Source organism: Pteronotus mesoamericanus, unplaced genomic scaffold, assembly GCF_021234165.1.
Source record: "Pteronotus mesoamericanus isolate MK-2021 breed Mesoamerican mustached bat unplaced genomic scaffold, CSHL_Meso_final contig_134, whole genome shotgun sequence".
Taxonomy (NCBI): domain Eukaryota; kingdom Metazoa; phylum Chordata; class Mammalia; order Chiroptera; family Mormoopidae; genus Pteronotus; species Pteronotus mesoamericanus.
In genome coordinates, this window is record NW_026555061.1 from 4,802,618 (window position 1) to 4,824,622 (window position 22,005).

The 22,005-nt window shown below is 52.8% G+C and overlaps 1 long non-coding RNA gene across 1 annotated transcript; it reads right to left on the reverse strand.

Moving 5' to 3' along the window:
- Positions 1-5,020: 5,020 nt before the first annotated feature.
- LOC129088032 (uncharacterized) lies at positions 5,021-11,465 on the reverse strand. The gene is made up of 3 exons (XR_008530960.1): positions 11,356-11,465; positions 5,684-5,784; positions 5,021-5,258 (listed from the first exon to the last, which is right to left on the reverse strand). It is a non-coding gene; the product is annotated as an uncharacterized LOC129088032 (long non-coding RNA).
- Between the last annotated feature and the right edge of the window lie 10,540 nt (positions 11,466-22,005).

The following is a 22,005-nucleotide window of genomic DNA, read 5'->3' on the forward strand; positions in this document are numbered from 1 at the left end:
GGGATGCCTGTGGGCGCCGTCTTGAGTGTGACCTTGGGCTTAGCACAGAGGACAAGTGAAACTGAAGCCACAGGCTGCTTGGAAATAAGCATCCATCTTCAGATGGGCGAATAGGCAGTTCTCACTCATGCGGTGACCACTCATAGTTCCCTAAGCCAGTCTTGTAAGACGGCTGTGACCAAAAAGAAAAAAAACTGTGTTTCTTCCACTCTTTTACTGTTTTAGTTATTGGTGTACATGAATGACCTTACTGCAAAAGGCTTGATGTTTTTTTGAATAAATACAGCCATGCAGGGTGTATAGGATACTGTGCGCACATTTCTTAACACACCTGCGGACACACCAGAACAGTTTGTATTCAAGGAGCTGGCCCGCTGGATGCCTCCGCTGCAGCCCCCCCGCCCCCCGAGCACGCCAAGGCCCCCCACCCCGCCCCCCGCCCCCGCCCCCGCCACGCCAGCGGAAGTCCCGCCTCACGGGTAGCAGGTTTACTCCTTCTTTCATGCCTCCCTCTGGGACTCCCCAGGGGCTCCCTTTGGGCTCTTTTTTATGTGTACCCCACATGCAGTTGGACAATTTTCTGCTTTTTCCTTCTTGTACCTTCCAGGAATCTCTCAGACGATGCTGGGTGGAATCTTTCATGTGCGGTGGAATTGCAACATATTCACTGGCTGTTCTCACATCAAAGCCCGTGGGAAAAAGAGCGTGGGACCAAAATTCTTCCTTGGAGGTCTCCTCAGTGGCCCAGAACTGGAAGGGGTCGTGGTTCCCCGGGGCAGGCAGTGGATGGGCACGGACTGAGTCCTGTCTCATTGGAAACCACGGAAGAGGAGCGGCGATGTGGGAATGGCGGCCGGGCTTTTCAGTGCCAGAGACGAGCAGATTCACGTCTGCTGATCACACGCACTGGGGGCCACTGTTTGACGAGTGGGAGTCCGGGCAACCTCAGGGGCTTCCCCCCGGAGCCTCAGCCCCAGGTGCCCTTAGCTTCTCACTCCCAGGGTGTCCCTCGGGGCTGCACGTATTTGACCCCCACATAGAGTGAGGGGTCTCAGTGTGTCCCACAGGCCTCCTGGGCTACAGACAAACCGGAGCGCAGGCCTGGGCAGCCGTCCTTACGTATTCTGTCTGCGTGCCCGGAGCCCCCCGGGCCAATTAGGGTGCTCGCCTATTTGGCCAACCAGGACACACCTGACTCTCTGCTTGAAACCAGCCCGACGCCCTGTCACAGGTTAATGCTGGCCTCCCCCTGGGGGTTTCCTTACCCCTTTCGCCTGGCATCCAACCCCTCCCGGGCTAAGCCCGCCTTCCCAGTTAGTCAGCGTCCTCACTGACACCCGCAAACCCACGCCAATTCCGATATGTATCCTTACTCCTCACATGTGAAACGCTCTCTCTTTCCACTGTCCTCTCCCTGCACCACATCTAACATACAGATGCACATTTATATCCATATTACTATCTATTCCCATGTCTCTATAACAACACAGCTAGAATAGCCCCTCTTGCTGCTTCGTCACTCACTTGCTGCACATCTTAGAAACATCACCCCCTCTCATTGAATCTGTTTCCTTGTTCATAAACTTGGGATAAAAAAAACAAACCAAAACACAGCATTAAACCCATCAAACTGTAGGGAGAAATAAAGGTGTAAGTTGATTACTTAGCACAGTCTTATCGGACAAAGAGGAGGGTTCAATCAGCGTTAACTATTTTCCAGAATTCTTTCCACTTCCAAGTTGCCCTCAGTCCCCCACCCCGACATGCCTCTTTCCTGAGCCCTACTTGTTTCTCCGAATCTATGAATATTTGCGCTCATGCCGTACCGCTCAGCGCTCCGTGCGCATCACTCAGCAGGAGGCACCCCTCTCCAAGCGTGTCATCTATAATCGGTCATTATCGTCCTCGTATTGACAACCAGAACCGTGTTATGTATTTCTCTTATATGTGTTTCCCTGTGTAATGCGGGACAGTTCATGACATATTATACAAATAATTTCCTAGCTTCCTGCGTTATTCCAAGGGAAAGTCAGTGGCTCATTTGCTTAGCAGCTTAGAATATTTATATTTCCTGAACCTCTTTTTTTTTTTTAATGCTTTCCTCTCATAACACCTCTTCCCCCGTACACGAGCAGGAAAAGTTAACTAGGTCTTCTGTAGTTTCCAGAAACTATTCTTTCCTGCTCCTCCAAGAGCAAGAAAGCCATGATCTCATATTATCCAAATGGGCCCAGAGGCCTGACGCAGTTGCTAATTATTGCTCCGCTGACGTTTTCTGATGCACTTCTGTTCTGCTTGCCGTGAGCGCGCGATGCCAACACCACCAGTTCACAAAGGAGACTTGGCAGGCAACAGCGCTTTATGCCTCGTTGCCATTTCAGGCATCGTATGGGCACAGGCCAGAAGACCCTCAGTCTGCGTTGTTGGCAGATGACCACTCCATGGAGTGCGTTTTAGTTGCCAGATCTGGTGATGGATGAGCTGATATCTATGAAAGCCTTCCACTTGGGTATTTTATGACTGTGAGATATTTTTCTTTTGCAGATGAGATGTCTGGATTGATAAGCATGACCCTTACTCACGTGTGAAATGACGCAAATACCCCACGGGTCATAATGCTAAGTCCAGTTTTTTCAGATGGCAAGTCCCTTCTTCATAGTCCTAGTTAATCCAAGTATTTTGGAAATTTGGCCTGGGAAAACATGCGAAGTTGAGCTTTTGCAAACCAGCTCTGCAATAGTTTTTGAGATGCGCATTCTCCTTTCAGGAAAGGCAACACTGATGAACATGGGTAATGGAAACGGCTCCAGATGTCACAAGCATGAACCGCTGGGCACGGCGCCCTCTGGGCTGCAGCCTTGAACTTCACGTCAGGGACAGGCCAGAGTGTTGTGATGCCAAAGAAAGACCATGTAACACAGGCTCGCCCACAAAAACCAAGTAGACAGATGGGCTTCTTAAATCAAGTGCTTTTAACTTTTGAACAAGTAAGGGTTTTCTTCCAAGCTGAATGTATAGATACACCCTAAGGGTCCGTGTCTGAAATTTCAAGCTTTAAAATATGACATAATTAGGTTTTGGAAGCTCACCATCAGAACATGTTGGGAGTAATGTTGCCTGTCCTCGGAGCACGTTGGAAACACTCGGCCTTCCCTGACGGGCCTCAGGTAAAGCCCCAAAGGGAGGTGACTTTAGCCCACTTACATTCCAATTAGTAAGTCAAAATAGTAACCGCTATATATCTTATTTAATCCTCAAAAGATTGGAGCGAAAGTTTTCTACCAAGAAAAAAAGTTGTAAACCTCATAAGTAGAATCTTTTAGATAGACACAGATTTTCTTAGTTGAAGAAAAATCATTCATTTCTAAAAACATGTCATAAACTCAGAACACATCACTTGTTTGGAAAACGGGTTTTGCAAAAACTGTCAGGTGCCCTTCTGGTTTCGGACGGTGGCACTGAAAGCCACTGCATGGGAATTGAGGAGCAGTCAGCGGGGGTGCGCGCCCAGGATGCTCCCCCCGCCCCCCCCCCCGACCATTGGTAAAGTGAAAGGCTACCTCAGAGACATCAAAGAGACAGTCCGACTTCAAGGTGTGACTTGAAGGGAAAAACGGGTTCGAGTAAGTCTGGGAAGCTTGGCATCCAAACTAAACGTTTTTACTGTAAAACTTCTCAGAGCCCTTAAAGTGCATCATGCTGTCAGCAAGAGGGGCGCAGGGGAGCACTGGTGCTTTGGCCGTGGGGTCCCTCTGTCACAGAGCACCTTAAAGGACTGGTATTTCCTGGCAGCCTGCTTTGGGAAACACAGCAATTGGTTTTTTGAGGCCTGAGACAGTGTCCGGGGGGTGAAGGAGCAAAGTGTGGCCTGGACAATGGCTTTGATTTGGTGGCTCTGTGGCTCCCTAGAGAACCGCAAGTGTGACAAAGAATAAGGTCCATGCAATTGCACGTCGCCCTGTCTTCTTCATTGTTCATTCATTTGCTCATTTATTCATTCACTGGGTCCTGCTGTGGGGCCAGATGCTGGAGATACAGAGATTCATGTAAAACGTTACCCCTGCCGTTAAGGAGCTTACTCTCTAGGGCGGCAGGGGCAGAGGGGGCCCATGAAACCACAGCAGGGTGCCGGGCTGGACCACCAGAGACGCAACGAGGGCGTGGCCGCTTCTGCCCGGGACTCTGACCACGGCATGAGTGGTCCGAGACACGGGGGAGGGGGGGGGGTCCTCGCAGACGGAGCAGGAGGAGCGTGCAAAGGCGAACGCCAGGAAGCCACAGGTCACATTTGGAAGGTTGCAAAATGCCTCCTCCCGCAGGGACCCAGCGTGGGAAGAAAGCCAGTGAAAGACAGGGTAGCTTCGTTGAGAAACATCCTTTAAGGATATGAGACTCGAGGCAAGGCGACCCCTTAGGAGTCTCTGCCCGTGGTCCAGGGGAGGGCAAGCGGCAGCTCCACCAGGCAGCGACAGTGGGGGTGGCAGAGACTGACTGACAGAGGGGGGTGTTAAGGAGACAGGAGGATGGCACTGGGGCGGGGCGGGGCGGGGCGGGGCGGGGCGGGGCGGGGCGGGGCGGGGCGGGGCGGGCTCGAGGGCCACCCACAGGGGCCGACTGGGCGGCGGTGCAGAGGGATGGCAGGGCCAGGCAAGAGGGTAGAAAAGCAAGAGATGGGGAAGACGGGGGACAATCAGCTTTAGGCGTGCTGAACGGGGGGCACCCAAGAGACGTTCGCTGAGGCCACTCGGCTGGCACCTTACCGGTTCCGTGAGGGAGCCATCTGGGCAGCAGATGGAAGTTTTGCACATTGCTTGCCTGTGTCTTCAATGCCTTTTTTTTCTTTTTAATTAGAATTTAAACATGTTTAGGTCTCTGTACAGAGGGGAAAGGGGGAAGGAGACAGGGAAGAATAAGGGGAAAGGACAGGAAAAGAAAGAAGGAGCGAGGCCCACGGAGCTGCAGCCACTCCCCTCCTCTGGGCACGGCCCACCCTCCTCGCCAGCGCCTTGGGCTCGCACTCACCGCTCCGCCAGGAGTGTCTGGACGAGGTCATTGAAGATGACCTCCTTTGGGCGATGTCCAGTGGATAAGACCTGGTTCTCCTTTGACTTCCTAGGAGCCTTTGATGTTATTAAACGCTTCCTCCTCCTTGAAGCGTCACACGGTGGCTTCTGCGAGGTCCCAAAGCCTGCTGCTCAGACCTCGGGGTGCGTTCCTGCCCTCCGTCTGCCCCTTCCACGAGGGCTCTCCACAGGGTTCTGTGCAAATCAGCCTTCTCATTCTGCAAACTCTCCCTGGGCAAGCTCCACCACCCACAGCTCCAGCGGCTGACCTTAGGGCGGCGGGGACTGCCGCAGCAAAGGCGCCCCAATACGTACCGCCTCGGAGTCCACGGACTCTGGTTTCTGGACATTCAGGAAGCGACTCAGCCTTCTCACCTCACATCCCCAAACCTGCTGATCTCTCTTTCTCCCAGCCCTCCCCACCTGCTCTCCCTCTTCCTCCTTCCCCAGTTTGTTGGCAGAATATTTGTTTATTTGTTTGTTTTTCCTTCCTCGGCTCTTCCCTCTGTTGGCAGAATAGAAACTAGAATGCCCCAGACATGTTTACACACTTCATCTCATTTAAACTGTTATGCCTACTTTTAGGAGAGAAAACCAAGGTTTGCAGAGAGTTGACTCACCCGCAAAAGAGTGCAGGGCTGGACTCAAGTCCAAGTCTGTCAGATTCCAAAGCTGCACATGTTCCCCTCTGTGCACACCGCTTTTTTTCCTCACTCAGAGACTGAGGTTTAGACAAGAACAAATAAACCTTTGGTAAGAGACGGGGTTGGGATTCAGTCCCAGGTCTGTAAGCCTAGAGCCAGGGCTCGCAGGCCTTCACAGGTGTGTGTGTCTCTATTCCATGTCCTCATCAACATTAGGGATGATTTTCCCAGGTTCCTAATTCTCTCCACCTGCAAATTGATGGGCAGCTGCCCACGAGGGACCTGGGCTGGGTCCTGAGGAACACCACGGGTCACTGCCGATGTCCTTCACACTCCTTCTGGCTCCCGAGTCTCCTAGAAAAGGCCCACCTTACCTTTCTAGATGCTGAATGGCTCCTGCCTGAATTCTTGAGTCAACATCGTCAAAAATATATAAAGTAGGATTTCCACCCCCAAAAGGGCTGCACGACAGACAGCCCTTTGCCTTTCTGAGCACAGGCTCCCCCGGTCCTAGAGAAAAGGCTCCTCTATTGTGGTCTTCAACAGGCACAGCCCATAGCCCTGGCGAATTAAAATAGCCTCCCAAAATCTGTTTCAAAATGAATTGTAAATGGAATGGAGTGAGATGGAGAGAAAACACTGGATGGTAATGTCTCCTCTATCCTCTACTCTTTTCTAAATAAATTTAAAAGTCTTCCTGGGTCCAAAAATACCCTGAATTCCTGGGTGTCTTGCAGGCCCACGCATGTGGGCAATGCACTACGCTGGCTACAGACGTTAACCCCAGCAGCGCCTTCTCGACAGAGCCCGGGAGCCGCTGCGCCTCCCAGCAGAGCCAGGTCACGGAGAAAGCATCCCAGGTTATTCCCCCTGGAAATCCCCCATTATTCCCTGCGCACACAGCTTTGCCATCCAAGCCCAGACCTGGCACGGAAGCGCCGCGCTGCTGCCAAAGGCGTCTTTATAAAGTGTGGGCCCTCGCATGCAGGCACAACCAGGGGCTCAGGGATACCAGGAGCCTTCCAAGGGCTCCCGAGCCCATTACAAGTTGTCCTTTCTGGGGGCAGGCGCCTGGCACCAGGGCAGGGACAGAGGGCGGGTGGGCCCAACTCCGCGCTGACTACTTCTTCTTTCCTCCTTCACGCTCCCCCAACTTCAACCTTGAAAATATACTTTACTATTGAATAGTTTCACTTCAAACAATTTAATTAAAATTATAGATGCACATGAAAAAATTAAACGATATGGAAGGAAAGATAGGGAAACAACCATCTTCCACATGACCTCTCTGTACCCCGGGCCCCCTGCCAAAGCTGACCGATCGCTCACGATTTCCACTTTCAGTCATGTTGAAAGTTACCGCTCTCAGGCAGAACCTACTTTACACAAAGCCTGTCTTCTATTTCTTGTTTAGCAACTCAACAGTATCCACGGAAACTCTTTTGTAAAAGATACAGATTATTTCCCCATAATCCTCTGAGTATTTTGACTACAGAACAATACTCATTCATCTCTGTATCTTGTTCGAGAAAGCTTGGACAGCGTCTGCTGACCCAGCCGTGGGAGAATATTGACCTCCCTCCTTCCTTGCTCGCCCTTCCTTTTCCCTTCCCTCTGTTAAAAGTGATAAGACCTCCAATGTGGACGCTGAAATGGACAGTTCCTAAGAGGGGGAATAAATCTTGCTGACTCTCAGGTGTCCCCCTCACAAGTCCATTGTCAACCGAGGCTTTCAGGGGGCTGCTGCCACTTGATTGTCATGACGGCTCGCCCACTCTACCTGCTTTCTCCCTGTTCGCTTCTGTACTAATCTTCCCTGAGCTAAAGCCACAAACCAACCATCAGAAAGCTTTTGGCCACCTCCTGACCAGAACTGAAAGTTGGAGAAGAGCGAGGAGTGGAGCGTGCCGAGCCGGAGACAGTGCACGGAAGACCCCGTTCCTGTCACTGTGCCGTCAGCTCCCTGTGGCGGCTGCTGCGAACCAACCAACCGCAAGGTGTGTGGCTCGCACCCACAGAAATGTATTCTCGTGGCTTAGAGACCAGAGGCCCAAAGTCAGGGTGCCGGCAGGGCCGTGCGCCCTTCAGAGGCTCTCTCGGAGACGCCCCGTCTCTTCCACCTTCTGGGGGCTGCAGGGGCCCCAGCGCTGCGGCAGGGCCACCCCGCTCCCCGCCTCTGTCCTCCTGCGGCCCTCCCCCTCTGTCTCTCCTCTGCGAGGCTCTTACGAGGACATCTGTCCTTGGAGCCGGGGCCCACCCAGGCAGTCCTGGATGATCCCATCCTGAGACGCTTCCCTTAACTGCATCTGCAAAGGCCCTTTCCCTCGGGAAGTCACAGTCTCAGCGCCGAGGCTGACGATGTGGACATATCTTTTGGGGCGGCCATGCCGCAACTCACTATATGGCTCCCGGAAAAATACATTTTGACGTGAAAATGAAGGAAGAGTACTTTCCCCCTCTTCGTCCTCTAAACATAGGACAGGGAAGGAAGCAAACATTTGGAGCCTCTTGCCCAAACCAGGGAAACTAAATGAAGAAACTGGATATTCTTTCTCCCTTTCCAGCCCCACAAAATGAACAAATTATTTTCTCCAGCTCTCCCTTCCAGCTCTGGGTAGGCCTGCATTTCTCGTTTCTCCCTGGGAATGAAAATCCCACAACAACTCTGAAGAGGGGTGTTCGCAGAGTATCGCCACCCTGCACAGGACAAGGGGTCATTGTGAGTCCAGGACGGGCGGCTCCTCTCCCGCTGGACACAACGCAGATCCAACCAACGCAACCGGAAACCTCTGGGTCGTACCCCGCTGCCGTCCTGCTGCCCGCGGACAGACCCTTCCAGGGGGTTGCTGGCCCCTGAGCGCATCCAGCCACCATTCCAGGAACCGGCCCCGGGGTGGGCTCGCTTTCCCCAAACCCACCGAAATGCAACTGTGAGCACAGAGCCGAGAGGCACTGGCGGCTTCTGGGAAGCAAGAGCACAGGCCTGGGAGCCCCGTGCCCCACACCCCACCCACCAGCTGTGACACTTGGGGTAAATCACTTTCTCCCCAGGTTTGTTGCCTCCTCTGTCAAATCTGGAGGCCACCCGACCCTGGTTTTCTCCCCGCCCCCACCCGCTGGCCTCCCGCCTCTCCTTCCTTCCCCCATTCCAGCAGCGCCCGGACTCCAGCCAGACACCTGGCATGGTGGCCCAGACGCGAATTCGTCTCTCTCCTGGGTGCCTGTACACCCCACCAACTGTGTTGGATCTTTGTGGGGCCAAAAAAGAGGCTATTTTTGAAAGCCTGTCTTTGAAACAAAGACAGAGCTTCTTTTAGCAGAATGTGTGGTGAGTAATGACCGCCTGTCCGTGGGGGAACCCTGGACTGCCCCCCCCACACTCTGTTTCTGGAGAGAGCTAAACAGACCCCCACGGTGTCTGGCCGCCCCGAGCAGAGGAGCCCGGGGGTGTCCTGCACCCTGACGCCGCTCACCTCCATCCTCAGAGCCCCTTAGAGAGCAGCTCAGCGCACGGATCTTTTGGGAAGTTGACTTGGGAGTCCTTCCACAGATACCAATGTGCTAGGTAACATTTTCAATTATCCCTGATTTAATGTGCTCCTACAGCAAATACAGGAAAATTCCAAAAGGATGTGCTTCGCCCGCCACCATTAGTCATCTTCATCGGTGCGATGAAGGCTTGTGGCCATCCTGCAAGCCTGGTGGCCAGCACATGGCTTCAGGGGTTCATCACGGGCGAGGCGTCCAGCTCCACATCAGGTATCGGTGACAACACCCGTGGGTCCATCTCTGTGGCTTCCATCCACGCATGTGGGGAGACAGACCAGACCTGTTTCGCCTTCATCGTTCCATAATCCCACAATTCTGAGGTTCTAGGGCTTGTAGAAAACTTTAGGAGTTAAAGCTAACGAGAAAGTATAGAGGTCTTTGCGACGACCGCCTCCTCCAATGATCCCAGCAAACAAAAGCGAGGCACGTCCTGCTCCTTACAGAGCTCTTGCTCAAGGGCTCTGTTAACTGAAGCACCCGGGGGAGTTAAGGCACGTGGCAACTCTGTCTCCCGGGGCTTAGCTTCTCTGCCTGTAAAACGGGTTTGATAGGTCAGCGCTGGCCTGTGTCAGCTCTTGCTGATTTGTGTCAAAATGGGGAAGGGATGGCAGAACAATGTCATTCTGTTTTTTGCAGTGTATTATTATTTGCCTATATACTATTTCTAAATCCTGAAGCCATTTCTACAATCTGCAGGAGCCCCACGTCCTTTTGTAAGTGAGGGTAACGGAAGGGAAGGTTTCCTCGCCGGGGCTCCGGGTGGCCGTTAGACTTGGAGTGTCCTTCTGAGCTGTATTCTCTGGGTCCATGAAGTACAACCCCGCGGAACCACGAGGCCCACAGATTTCTCATTTGAGTCTGCTGTTCTCGTTTCCAGCAACCCTACCTGTGAGCTGTTTCGGCAAATTCCTTACAGGGTTTTTTCCAGGACCTTGGTCTCTCGGTCTTTCTCTTGTCACGCAAGCCCTGCTCCTCCAAGGCGCCAGGTCCACCTCCCCGGCCCCGAACATCCTCCCATCCAGGCCAGGCTCCCCCCTCCCTCTAAGTTCAGGAGGAGGGCGGCCTGCATCACACGCCTTTTCCGAGTGGCTCCACGCTGCCCCAGTCCCTGTAATCTAAGTGATTACGGCCCGATAGCATCCGTGCAGAGCAATGGGACCGGCTCACATCAGGAGGCGGAGGCTGCGTTGGACACTTTTCTCCTTTTCTCGTCAGCGATGCCTTTCTCTACCGAATATCCTGTAACCGCCTCTGAGACGTGAACAAAGCAGAGCATTTAGCTCTAGAGGACGCCTTGGAGGCGAAGGAAGGGACTTGGACAAGGTCACAAAGCCGGTGCAGGGAAGAGCAGGGACCCAGCCACCTGCCCCTTCCTGCCAGGGCCGGAAACGTGGGCCACAACACCCTCCGGTCACAATTCCTGGGAGAACGTCCTCTCGTGTCCATGGACCAGTTTAACCCCTGCGGAGACTGGCTACCAGGTAAAGCCGTTTCCCAGAAGTCACCTCTGCCCAGAATGGATCAAAACCCTCTGTGCCAGCCATTGGTCGGGCAGGTCCATGGCTGGGGCCTTGTAGCCTGCCCCTCCCCCGCTCCACGTGCGCACAGACTGGGACTGCGCCACCTAACGACTTCAGAAGGCTGCTCACCCCCGGAGCAGGCCCGCACGCCGGTTCAAGCCTCTCCGCCAGCTGCACGTGCCCCTTGGCGCCAACGCCTTACTTCTAACGTGCCGGGACTTCCACAACCAAACATGGATTTCACCGCAGTTATTTCGACTTGAGAGAAAGCGCAACTTTTGTTCAGACTGTAAAATACTGACCAGCGAAAGTGGCCTTTAGAGTTTAGCTTTAGTGGCCAATTTAAAAATTCTCCCATAGGAGAGACCTCACGATCCCGGGGCAATTTTGTCCCAGCAGCACGTGCGGGTCCCAGCCTCCATCGTTCATCCGTTCGGGCAGGTGGTGGTCGGTGTCCGGTCAGACGACTGTGTGGTGCCGGAAGCTCAGTGGCTGCCCCCACAACGTGAGACGGTTCTAGAACCCAGAGGAGCCCAGCAGCCCAACTGCTCCTGCCTCCTCCCACCCACGCACACTCACCGGAGCCGGCTGATTCCACAGCTGCGTTGGTGACGCGTTCCGGGCCACGTGAAACTCCGCGAGCCAAATGCTGGTGCTGATTCCTTACAGGCTCACAGCAGCTCGGGATCCTCAGCTGGCCCGTGTTAGGCACTGTGCCTCGGTGGGAAGGGAAACCATGAAGAGAAACCCCTCTCCTCTTTCCTGGGTGGGATAGAGCTCACCCCCCACCGCCATGGGAAAGCTGGACGTGGGAGTGCTTTGCAAATAACAAACACGGGTGGGAGGATTTGCCTGTGCGTCCATGTTCCCGACAAAGCCTTAGAGGGGGTGAGGAGTTCCAGGGATGAGGCCTCTGTGGGGGCCGGCCACTCCGAGGCCGCAGGCGAGCGGGCGAGCGGGCGAGTGCAAAGCTGACTCCACCCTCCCCCGTCACCCCTGGGATCAGATGCCCAGACAAGTGTTTCAGCGATAAGGGCGGCAGGGACTCGATAAGCACAAGTGCCAGGCGCTGCCGGACTGACTGTTCCAGCAGAGATTAGTGCGGCTGCCACAGCTGGAGCCGGGCTTGGAGGAGAGGCTTTTCCCAGGAAGAAAGGCAGGGCACGTTCACAAGGCTGGACAGAGGCTGCTGCTGCCTTTGGGATCCGTGGGCAGCCGGTTTGGGTGCAGGGCGTACGGAAGGAGTGGGAGGCCCTGGAACCCCCGTGGTGGCTGTGCCCCGGGTTTCCCCAAATGAGCCACCCTCCCCGCCTCCAGTTCCTCCAAGGGACACACCCTGCCTCTCCTTTGCCCAGCAGGCACCTCCCTGATGTTTGAGACCAGGGTCATGTGTCACTCTTCTGGGAAGCCCTCGCTGCCTCCCTGCCTGCCCCGTGCTGTGTCCCCAACCTTTTGGCACATGGCGGGACCAGGACTGGCCTGCTGGTTGCTCTCCCCACTGGGTGGTGGGGAGTCAAGTGGTACCCCAACACCCAGCTCTGGGCCCGGATTGCAACCAGCATGCACATTACCGTCTGAGGGTGAGGAGGGACGAGCTGGTGAACTCTGAAAGTTGTGGGGACAGACATGTTTTCTGCCCCCCGATGGGGACCTACAAAGGGTAGCGGGGAGCCTTCCTGCCTGGGAAGCCACAGGGGAAGATTCTATCCCCGAGGCTCCTTGGCAACCCAGGAAGTCAGGAAGGCCCTCCCAGGGCCTCGCTTCCTGTGTGGAGAACAAACACTCGGTTTCTCAGAGATTGTCACAGGACTGCCAGGTGTTACTGACACCTTCACCTTTGACCCAGAACCCCACTCCTGGGGACCTGTCCCATAGAAGTAAAAGAATATTCTAGCACAGAAAACATATACAAGGACACTTAGTGCAGCTTTGTTTGGTAGCAAAACACCAGCAACAGGGACTGTCAACAAGGGCATGGGGACAACTGTCACAGCCCCTTCCTACCGTGGCAGGGACTCACTGCGGTGGCCAGACTGAGGCCCGAGGGCTCTCCCTCCCCCTCCCCACCCTGCCCCTTCCTCCCCTTGCCCCGTTGTTGGGCTGAGCAGGACAGACAGCCACACGGGGCTGCTGGGGCCCGTCAGGGCAAGGAGGGCACCCTGAGGCGGGGAGGAGGGACGGGGTGGCCGCCTGGGAGTGTCAGGGCCCCAGGGAGTGAGCAGTGTCTGCTCGGTGGGGGAGGGGTGTCCGGGCTCCTGCCCCGCCCCCTGGAGCTGGGCCTGGGCTCTCAGAGCCTGGCAGGGTGAAGGGGCGCTCAGGCTGGGGTGGGCGCGTGCGTCCCGACATTGGTCAGGCGTCTAGGAGAGCGAAGAGGGACTTGGTTTGCCTGGGGCACAGCGCAGCGTGGGTGCGGAGCCCCAGCAGGGTGGGGAGGATGCGAGCAGGGTGGGGGTGCTGGTGGGCAGCGAGGGGGGTGTCCTGTCAGGAGAGCGGTGGAGGCGCCAGGGAGGTGTGCACACGGAGGCAGAAGTCAGCGCATTAAGGCTACGGAGGCGGATCACTCACCGCCAGGGATGGGAAGTCCCGAGAAGGAAAACGACAACCAGGATGAGCCGGGCGGGCTGAACTTGGAGTGCAGGTATCATTGTGAACTCAGAGTTGTCGGTAGACATGACGAGCGCCAATTCAAATGCGCGTGTGACCGGATGCACATGTATGTGCGTCCATGCACGTCTCACCTCCAATGCTGCCGACTGGGAGCTGCCCCCGCCAAGAGCGACGCGTGCACCGGGCACCCGGAGCTGGGCTGCTTTTCCTCCTCATGTACAGTTTTTATTAACATTGAAAACTTGCCCAATAAATAACTATAAATTTACACAACTTTACACAGGCGGAGCCCCACACGGGGGCCCGCGCTGGAGGTTTTCATTCCTTTTTTAAATTTAAATGTTATTTTTCAGTTGGAGTGGGTGTATACTATTATATCAGTTTCAGGTACACAACGTAATGAGGTTTATATGCCTCCTGAAGCGCCAGTCGTGGCTCTGAGGCGCTGTGCTCTGCGGAAGGGAGGGAGGCGCCTGGGAGAAGCAGCCGACGCCAGGGCTGGGCAGGGGCCGCACAAGATGAGCCTGAAACGTCTTGTACCAAAAAGCAAGGATGTGTTTGAATAAAGATGGGGACATGCGGGAAGATGACCCGCGCGGACGTGCACCACTGAGTGGATTCCAAGGGAAGAGCCCAGAACATCATTTTGGTCATATTCTGGCCAAGGACGCCGACCTGTTTGTGGGAAACACATACCCAGATATGATGCGGCTCCAAACCTACAGCTCACTCTCGAATGGATCAGGGGTTTGAAAAAGCAACAGGTGTCTTCTAGTGCACTTGTAACTTTTCTGTAAGTTTGAAACTGTTTCAAAATTTAAAAAAGGTAAAGAGTAATGCAAAGCACATGCCGACAACTGAGTGAGACAGGGTCCTAGCTGCGTAACACCGCAACCTACCCTCACCTCCGGATGTGTGCACGTGCGTAGATGTGCATGTCTCTCTTCGGCTGAGTGTACAGAGAAACGTGGCCTCCTTTGTGTAAGTTGTACACAGGTGACCGTGGGTGACAGCAGGGACAAAAAGAGAAGGAGGTGTCCAGCTTAAGAAAAAGCTGCATTAAAAATTAAAAACATGCAAGTAAGTAATCACCATCATTCACCTAACAGGAAACGGGGTGTGCATATTCATTCGCTATGGCGGCCGGAAGCCAGTGCCAGAGCACAAGGGCGGGGCTTGCCTCACAAGCTCACCTCCTCACAGTGCTGCGGGGCGGAGGCCCAAGGTCGAGGTGCCGGCAGGGCTGGGGTCCCCCTGGGAACTCTCCTGGACTTGCAGGTGGCTGCGCTCTCGCTGTGTCCTCTTGCGGTCTGTCCTCTACGCACACATGCATCCCTGGTGTCTCTTTGTGTGTCCAAATGTCCTCTTCTTGTAAGAACACCAGTCACCCTAGAATAGAGCCCGCCCTGATGGCCTCCTTTTAAGTCAAAATCCTCTTTAAAGGCTGTATCTCCAAATACTGTCCCATCCTCAGGTGCTAGGGGTTAGGACCTAAACCTGACGTTGGAAAGGACATGATCCGTCCCATATGAGTATGAATATGCATGTATGTATGCACACATATATGTGTGCATGTGTGCATGTATGTATATATAAAAACAACTGATCATCCCGTGTGTTCCCAGTCCTCGCAGACATCCATTATGACTTCTGGACATTTTGTTGAAAGAGACTTCGTCATGTTTGCTCTTAAAAAAAAAAAAAAATTTTATAGGGTTATGTATTTCCTGAGTTTTCTTAATTCCAGTCGAAAACAACAGCGACCCTGCTGCTTCATTTGAGGTTAACACAGCCTTGGTAGAACACAGGGGAGGGAGCAATCCCCCTCCGACAACGGGATGTTTGTGCCATGACACACAGAGCCCTCTTCCCTTTGGGGGGCTAATGGCTGGAGATCCAACGCGGGCCTCTCCACGACATTTCCTTTTCTCATGACATGTATGCCTTCGCCCCATCATCTCTTCGTCTTGTACATTGTTCTGAGAGCTTTCCAAGACAATTTCGCCCCGCCCTGCTCTTCGGTCTCACCTAATTCCTCTCCCATCCCAAAGTCCCACAGAGCCATGCTGGATGGACAATCCCACGCAACCTAAGGAAGGAAGAGGCAACACCATCCTCAAAGCCTGGTTCATAACAAGAACGGCCTGCGTGTTCTCCCGAACGCCCAGGGCGAGTTTGGTGGTGCGCTGTCTTACTCCCCTGCTCAAGCTGCCAGAGAAAAGAGAAGTGTTTTTGATTGTTTGTTTGTTCTAGAAATCCCTCTGATAACCTCGGGTCTCCTTTTTTCCCCCAATCACCCTAGATGGACGTGCAAACCCCGAGGCAGGCGGGAATAAGCTCCCCTGCAGGGCCTCTCAAACAGACCAAGGCAGACCAGGGACCCGTCGCACGTGTCTCCTCTAAGTAGCCGCTGCATTGTGAGTGCGGATGGTTTGCAAGGGCCTGGAAGAGCAGGAGCCAATGGGTTCTGGAAACGTAGCCCCTGTGGGCAAAGCACAAAGAGCACTGGCCTTGGTCTAGTCCCAGTCTGCTGTGTCCTCCCTGGGTGACCTCACTGGTCCATCTTGCCACCTGTGTCCTGGACAAGGGCGCTGCTTCTGTGCTCACTGGATGGCAGCAGCGTCCTAGGTCACACATGAACGTGCCCCGTGAACGGCAGAGCAGCAGGTAAGAAGTGGCTGAGTGTCCCAGAGACGGGGAGGCTGGCACGGAGCCAGGAAGTTTGGCTTGCCCCTCAGACCTCAGATGACTCGCTGGGAACACGGAGTCATCACCCACACAGCTGGCCACTGCATGGCCGAGCTACCCAGGGGACAGTCAGCCGGCGTTTTCCCAGGATGCTACGTTATCCCGCTTCCTGTCACAGAGACTGAGAAGGCCGGCTCCCCGGGGGACCCTGCTCAGTGAGGCGGGAACAGGGGAGCTGAGCTCGCAGTGCCTGGGAGGTTTAGATTAGAGACTGGAGATTTTCCTCAGGCCCCTCCCAGCCCCCAGCCCCTCTGTGAGGGTCTTCCTCCTTGTGAAGAGCCCATCTGAGCGGCCTCGGGCTCTCCTGGGGGCTCAGCAGCTGTCCCCTGTCTGGTCCTGACAGGAAAACACCACAAGGCGGAGTCAATGGCTCAGTCTCCACAGGGTGAGGACAGCTGCGGAGCTCGGCCCGCCCCCTGCCTTCAGAGTGCAACCTCCCTGCCCGGAGCTCCCTCACTCAAGCACTGCCCAGAAAGCGGGTCGCAGGGAGCCCAGACCAAGTTTGCAAAGCTGTCTGAAAAAGCAAAGCACCGCCGTCACCAGCTCACAGTCGACAGGAAACGCGCTGCGTGTTTTCTTCAACATTCTTCCCGTGCTAGGGGCTCACTCACTCAATCGCTCATTTGCACCTTTACTGAAACGCAAGTGCTCCCAGCCCTGGGCTAGAGACTGAGCGCAGTCAGACAAAGCAGACGGGTCCCTGCCCTCAGAACCTCGGGCCAGAGACAGCTGAGCTCACAGGAGGCCCGGGCACCCAACAAACCCCTGAGCGGCATGCAAAGATGAGAGCGGCACCCACCGTTCGCTTGTCCCTCTCTGGTAATGTGGGACATTGACCGATCCACCGTCACAGCCCGAGAGGTTCAGACCGTGGCTGGGGAATAATCCAGCTAAACGGACCCACAGGGGGAGCTGACCCTTGACCCTGATCCCTTGAACCAGGTCTCTGATGACCCATGAAACAAGTCACTGAAGTTTTAAAATTATAAGAAGGGCTGAATACTAGTTGTGTGACTGAAAATCACACATGGGTTCTTTGTTTTTATTGGAAAGTATTTTTTCCCTGCTCAACAATTGATGTCATTGATGGCTCAATGGGTTAGAAAAATAGCTTATCATACATGCTTACGATATCAATTGCTCATGATAAATGTCCCTGGCCAGGCGTCTTTGAGGGGAAGCTGTGTGCCTAATGTCCGTGGGATAAGCCCATCAGCAGAGCATCAGCCTCGTCCGGAGTGCTGAGGGCTTGCTCTGCGGACCAGACGCAAAGCACAAAGGGTCCTGCTGAGAGGCCGCGTCTCGGGACTCCTCCCAGCCCTCCTTCTTCCAGCTGCGCCAGCCACCAGTTCCCCCGAAGGTCCCCCCAAGTCAACCTGCCTCACCCAACCCACTTCAGAGCCTCTTGGCACACAGACATGTGGTTTGTAATGAAGTCACCAAGGTCCACCAACCATCAAAATCACTGCTTTCCCTCTGAACCTCCAAACCAACGGTTTATCTAGCGAACGTGTGCTCTCTTTGGGGGAGTTTTATTTAGCCTGGCAGAATAGAAGTTATATATACAATCTCTGTGGGCTAGGGAAATAAACACATATTTAATCATCATCTTAGTCTTTGGCTAGAAAAATAAATTATCGTAAACATTTATAATACAAATTGCTCATTATAAATGTCCACTTGTTTCACTATGATGTTAGTACTGTGATAGCAAGTGTTGTTAGATTTGAACTAAACTATTTCTACCACTCAAACCTTTATCTGTTGAACACCGTCTGTTTTCAAAATCTCACACATACATTTTCTCGTTAATTGTCTCAACAGCGTTGTGACGGGGGTACGGCTATTTGCACTTTACAGATGCGGATCCAGACGTTCCGACTGTTCAGGATCACATAGGTGGTAAGGGCCCAGGCTTTAGCCCTGGCGTTCCGGCGCATCCCATTGTTTTCCACCCCTCGTTAATGTCGGCACGTGGTACGTGCAAGGGAAGCCCTACTCGTTGCAACATCTTCCTTAAACTGCTCTGTGTGTTTGCTTTCCATGTGTTTCGTATCCAGCGCAGTGCTTGACACACATGAAGGTAATAAAGACTCTGTCACTGAACGTGGATGTCTCTCCCTACTTCCTGCCCCCACTGAATAATCTCCCTGATACCTAAAACCAGGTCTTATATGTCCTCTGCAACTCAAAGTTTGAGCACAGAAAGTCGCTCTGTGCTTGTTAAGTAAATGAACGACTGTTTTCAATGACATTAGAGACACCGTCCCCCTCCTAGGCTGCAAAAGCGAGTTGCCCTCAGCCATCTGGGGAACTTGGCTGTACCCTGGCCTGTCAAGTTCATTTCTCCCCCCAGGGAATTACTCTCCGAGGGGTTTCAAGCCACACAGGAGCAAAGGTAGGGGAGGAGGGGCAGGATGAGTCCACGCTGGTGGCAAACGATGAGAAAGGTCTGAGTTGTCTTTGATCTCTGGACTCCCACCAGCCACTTCACAAAGCTCGCTCCCTCCAGGGCACTTGGATAAGCTTCCCGAGTTGGGGCGAATAAGTGATATTTGTTTGCAGGGCTCTTAAAGCGTTTTTGATGGTTTCACAAGTTCCCACCAGGGCCGATTCCTGAGGAGCTGCCCTGAGGCCCAGGCACCCCCTCCCCCAGACAAACATGACTCTGGGGCAATGAGTTCCCACTTGGGCGTCCAGAGTGTTTGTCTTGGATGTGGCAGGCGCTCCGAGATGGGCCAGAGCAACAGCAGCACGTCCCGTCCATGCTGCGCACTTAGGGAACACTGCGAACCACGGCTTCGGGGAGGGCTGGAACCTTCCTTTTCACCTCTGGTATGAGATAAAGTGGGTCACTTTGAGAGAAGTGGGGGCCATGCTGAAATCACTTATGGGGAAGAATTACAGGTAACAAAAGTGTAACATTACTAGAGTATGTTGGAATTCTGGCAGCTGTTCATTCATTATAAGGTAGTCCCTAATGTTTCTTTTATTATTATTATTATTATTATTATTATTATATTTTAGATTTTATTTATTTTTAGAGAGAGGGGAGGGGAGGGAGAAAGAGAGAGAGAGAAACAACAATGTGCTGTTGCCTCTCGGGCACCCCCTACCGGGGACCTTGACTGCTACCCCGGCATGTGCCCTGACTGGGAATCAAACCAGCGACACTTTGGTTCTCAGGCCGGCGCTCAATCCACTGAGCCACGCCAGCCAGGGTTGGTCCCTAATGTTTCTATGTTTCTTTTTCCTCTCCACAGGGCCTCCCCCCCAGCGTCTAACATTACAACAGGTAAATGTCAGAAACTGTTGCATTCACTGGAAATGAGTTCTATATGTTTTTAAAAGTTTTACTCATCTCTAAGGAACTCTAGGATTTTACAGCAAAATACATCACATTGTGAGGCTGTCTAAGAAAGTCACAGTTAGCGATCCCTCTCTTCTGACTCAACATTTCGTAGAGTTTCCTGGTATTCATTGCACAGAATCATTATCAAGGGACTATTAAGTGTTTTAAGTGGCCTATTGATTAAAGAAATACAAAACCAACAGAAAACTGCAGGAAACATGTGAAGTAGTCTGTCAAAAACCCATTATCTTTCCCATTAACCAGCAACAATCAGTCATAAATCCAATGTTTCCAGCCACAATGTCTACAACAACAGAAACAATAGCTTGGGGAAAATCTTGGTTAAAATGCCCAGGAAATGTATGTGTATCTAAGAGACATAACTGAGTTGCATAAATTGAGAGAGAAAATATTTCTGGACAGGAAGGTCGAGAAGATGAAAGTTTTATACAAACGGCAGCTTCCCACCCCTACCCCAAAAGATCAAGACATTTTATTTAATCCCAAAGAAAATGTTACTGCTTTGTTACTTTCTAACTTGAAAAAGTTAACAATAAAGTTTATCTGGAAGATAGACTGAATGAGTAAGAATAATCAGTGACTAGAAACAGTGTGTTTTCTATTCTGTAATTCAGACTGGCATTTTAGAGGTGCGAGACAGACCAGCAGAAGAGAACTGAGAACCCGTAACAGACCTCAGCATACACAAGAAGTATCTATTTCATAAAGGTGGTGTCACACATCCCCAGTGATGGATATTTTTTAAAGTAATGGGGCTGGAAAAATTTCTTGACTTTTGGGAGTGATAATACTGGTTTCTTAGTTCACACCTCTAATAAATTTCATATGAATTAAATAATAATATAGAGAAAATCACCCCATAAAGATAGAACACCTGTTCAAAGTTTATGTCTTCTCAGTAAGGAGAATGTCAAGACGTACGAGCAGTGGAAAAATGAAAGAATAGTATCTCTTTACGCTTTAAACACCTTTGTAGGTTAAAACTCTTTAAAATAAAAGGACCAAAATGAATCTGGGCAGAAATCGCTGGCACAGATGGCCAGCTTCCTGGAATGCGCCGGCGCGGCCCTGCTCTCTGCCCCTGCAGAGGGCAGGCTATTCCTGGGCTGGCGTGGGCCGTCCTGGCCCCGCATCCGCTCCCAGGGCCCCTGTGCCCACCACCAGACGCGTGGGAACCCACGTGTGCAAGTCCCATTTACTCACTGAATATTTAGATATTCCAGGTGCAATATCTAAACACTGCCATACCCGAGGCCCTCACCATGGTACATGTATTTTTAGAAGTGTGTTATGTTAGACTCAGATTTTTAAAACCAGAAATGTGACATGGTCCCTTTAGAGGAAGTCAGTTTATAAAATTCTCAAGGAGCAAAAACTATCATTGTAAGGGGAGAACTGAACCCAGTTCCAAGTGGATACTTGATGGGCACAAAGAAGAATTTCATCGAGAAGGGGGCACTATTCCCTGGACAGGACAAGCAGCCCCCGAGCGTCTGCCAGGGACGCGCCTGAGCGAGGGCGGCCTTCTCTGGCTCGTTCCACGCCTGGCGTGAGTGACTGACCGACATGCAAAACCCCGAAATCACACATCTGTTCGGTTCCAGCACAAAACCGGGATCCGTTTTACTTACAGAAAAATACCTATGGAATGTGTGCAATGTAAAAATCGTAGTAATAGGCATACATGTATGTTAAAAAAATAATGACTAGTTCATTTGCACCTTCTGTGCCTGGTCAGGTTGGGCCAACAGACCAGGTTTACCTTTCCGCATGAAACCACCCTAGAAACCAAGCGAAGTGCATCATACAGCTGTTCCCAAGGCACTGGACATCCGTCCGCAAGGGACAGGAACCCTGAGAAATGGGAAACGGATGAGGCAAGCCACGTGACCATCCCGCTCACTGCCAGGAGGCCTTCCCGGCCAGGACCCCGGGAGAGGTGGTCCAGGCGCGCCCAGGGGACTCCCGGGGTAAACAGAGCTCCGCCGAATAAACAGGGCTGTGCGTGTGGAAGGCTGGGGAGCCAGCAGTTTGCAGAAACGAGTCCCAGAGAGGCGAACGCATCACTGAGGCCTGCAGAGGGGCCTCTTGAGAATCCAGCAGAGGGCTGAGCGGCCCGTGCGGGCGGGGAGACCAAGGCTGGGAGGAGCTGTCTCAATCAGAGGGAAGACCACCTCATCCTCACACGGGGCCAGAGTGGCCATCCCCATGGCAAGACCAGAAAGTGTCACAGTGAACGGCCACCAAAGTTGTCTTTTGTCAGGAGTATGGAATAATTAGCCTGTGACTACGTGCCACTCAGTTCCAACAAAATTTTCTAAAAGCAAAACATCAAAAGGTCAAACTTTTTCCAAGTGAGTTAACTGCGTCTCAGAACAAAGCTCAAGGATATTTATAGAGATACAAAAATACTCAGCACCAAACAAAGTAAAAGTCACCAAGCATGCAAAGAAACCAGAAAGTATCTATATGGAGGAGACAGATCAACCTATCCAAGCCAA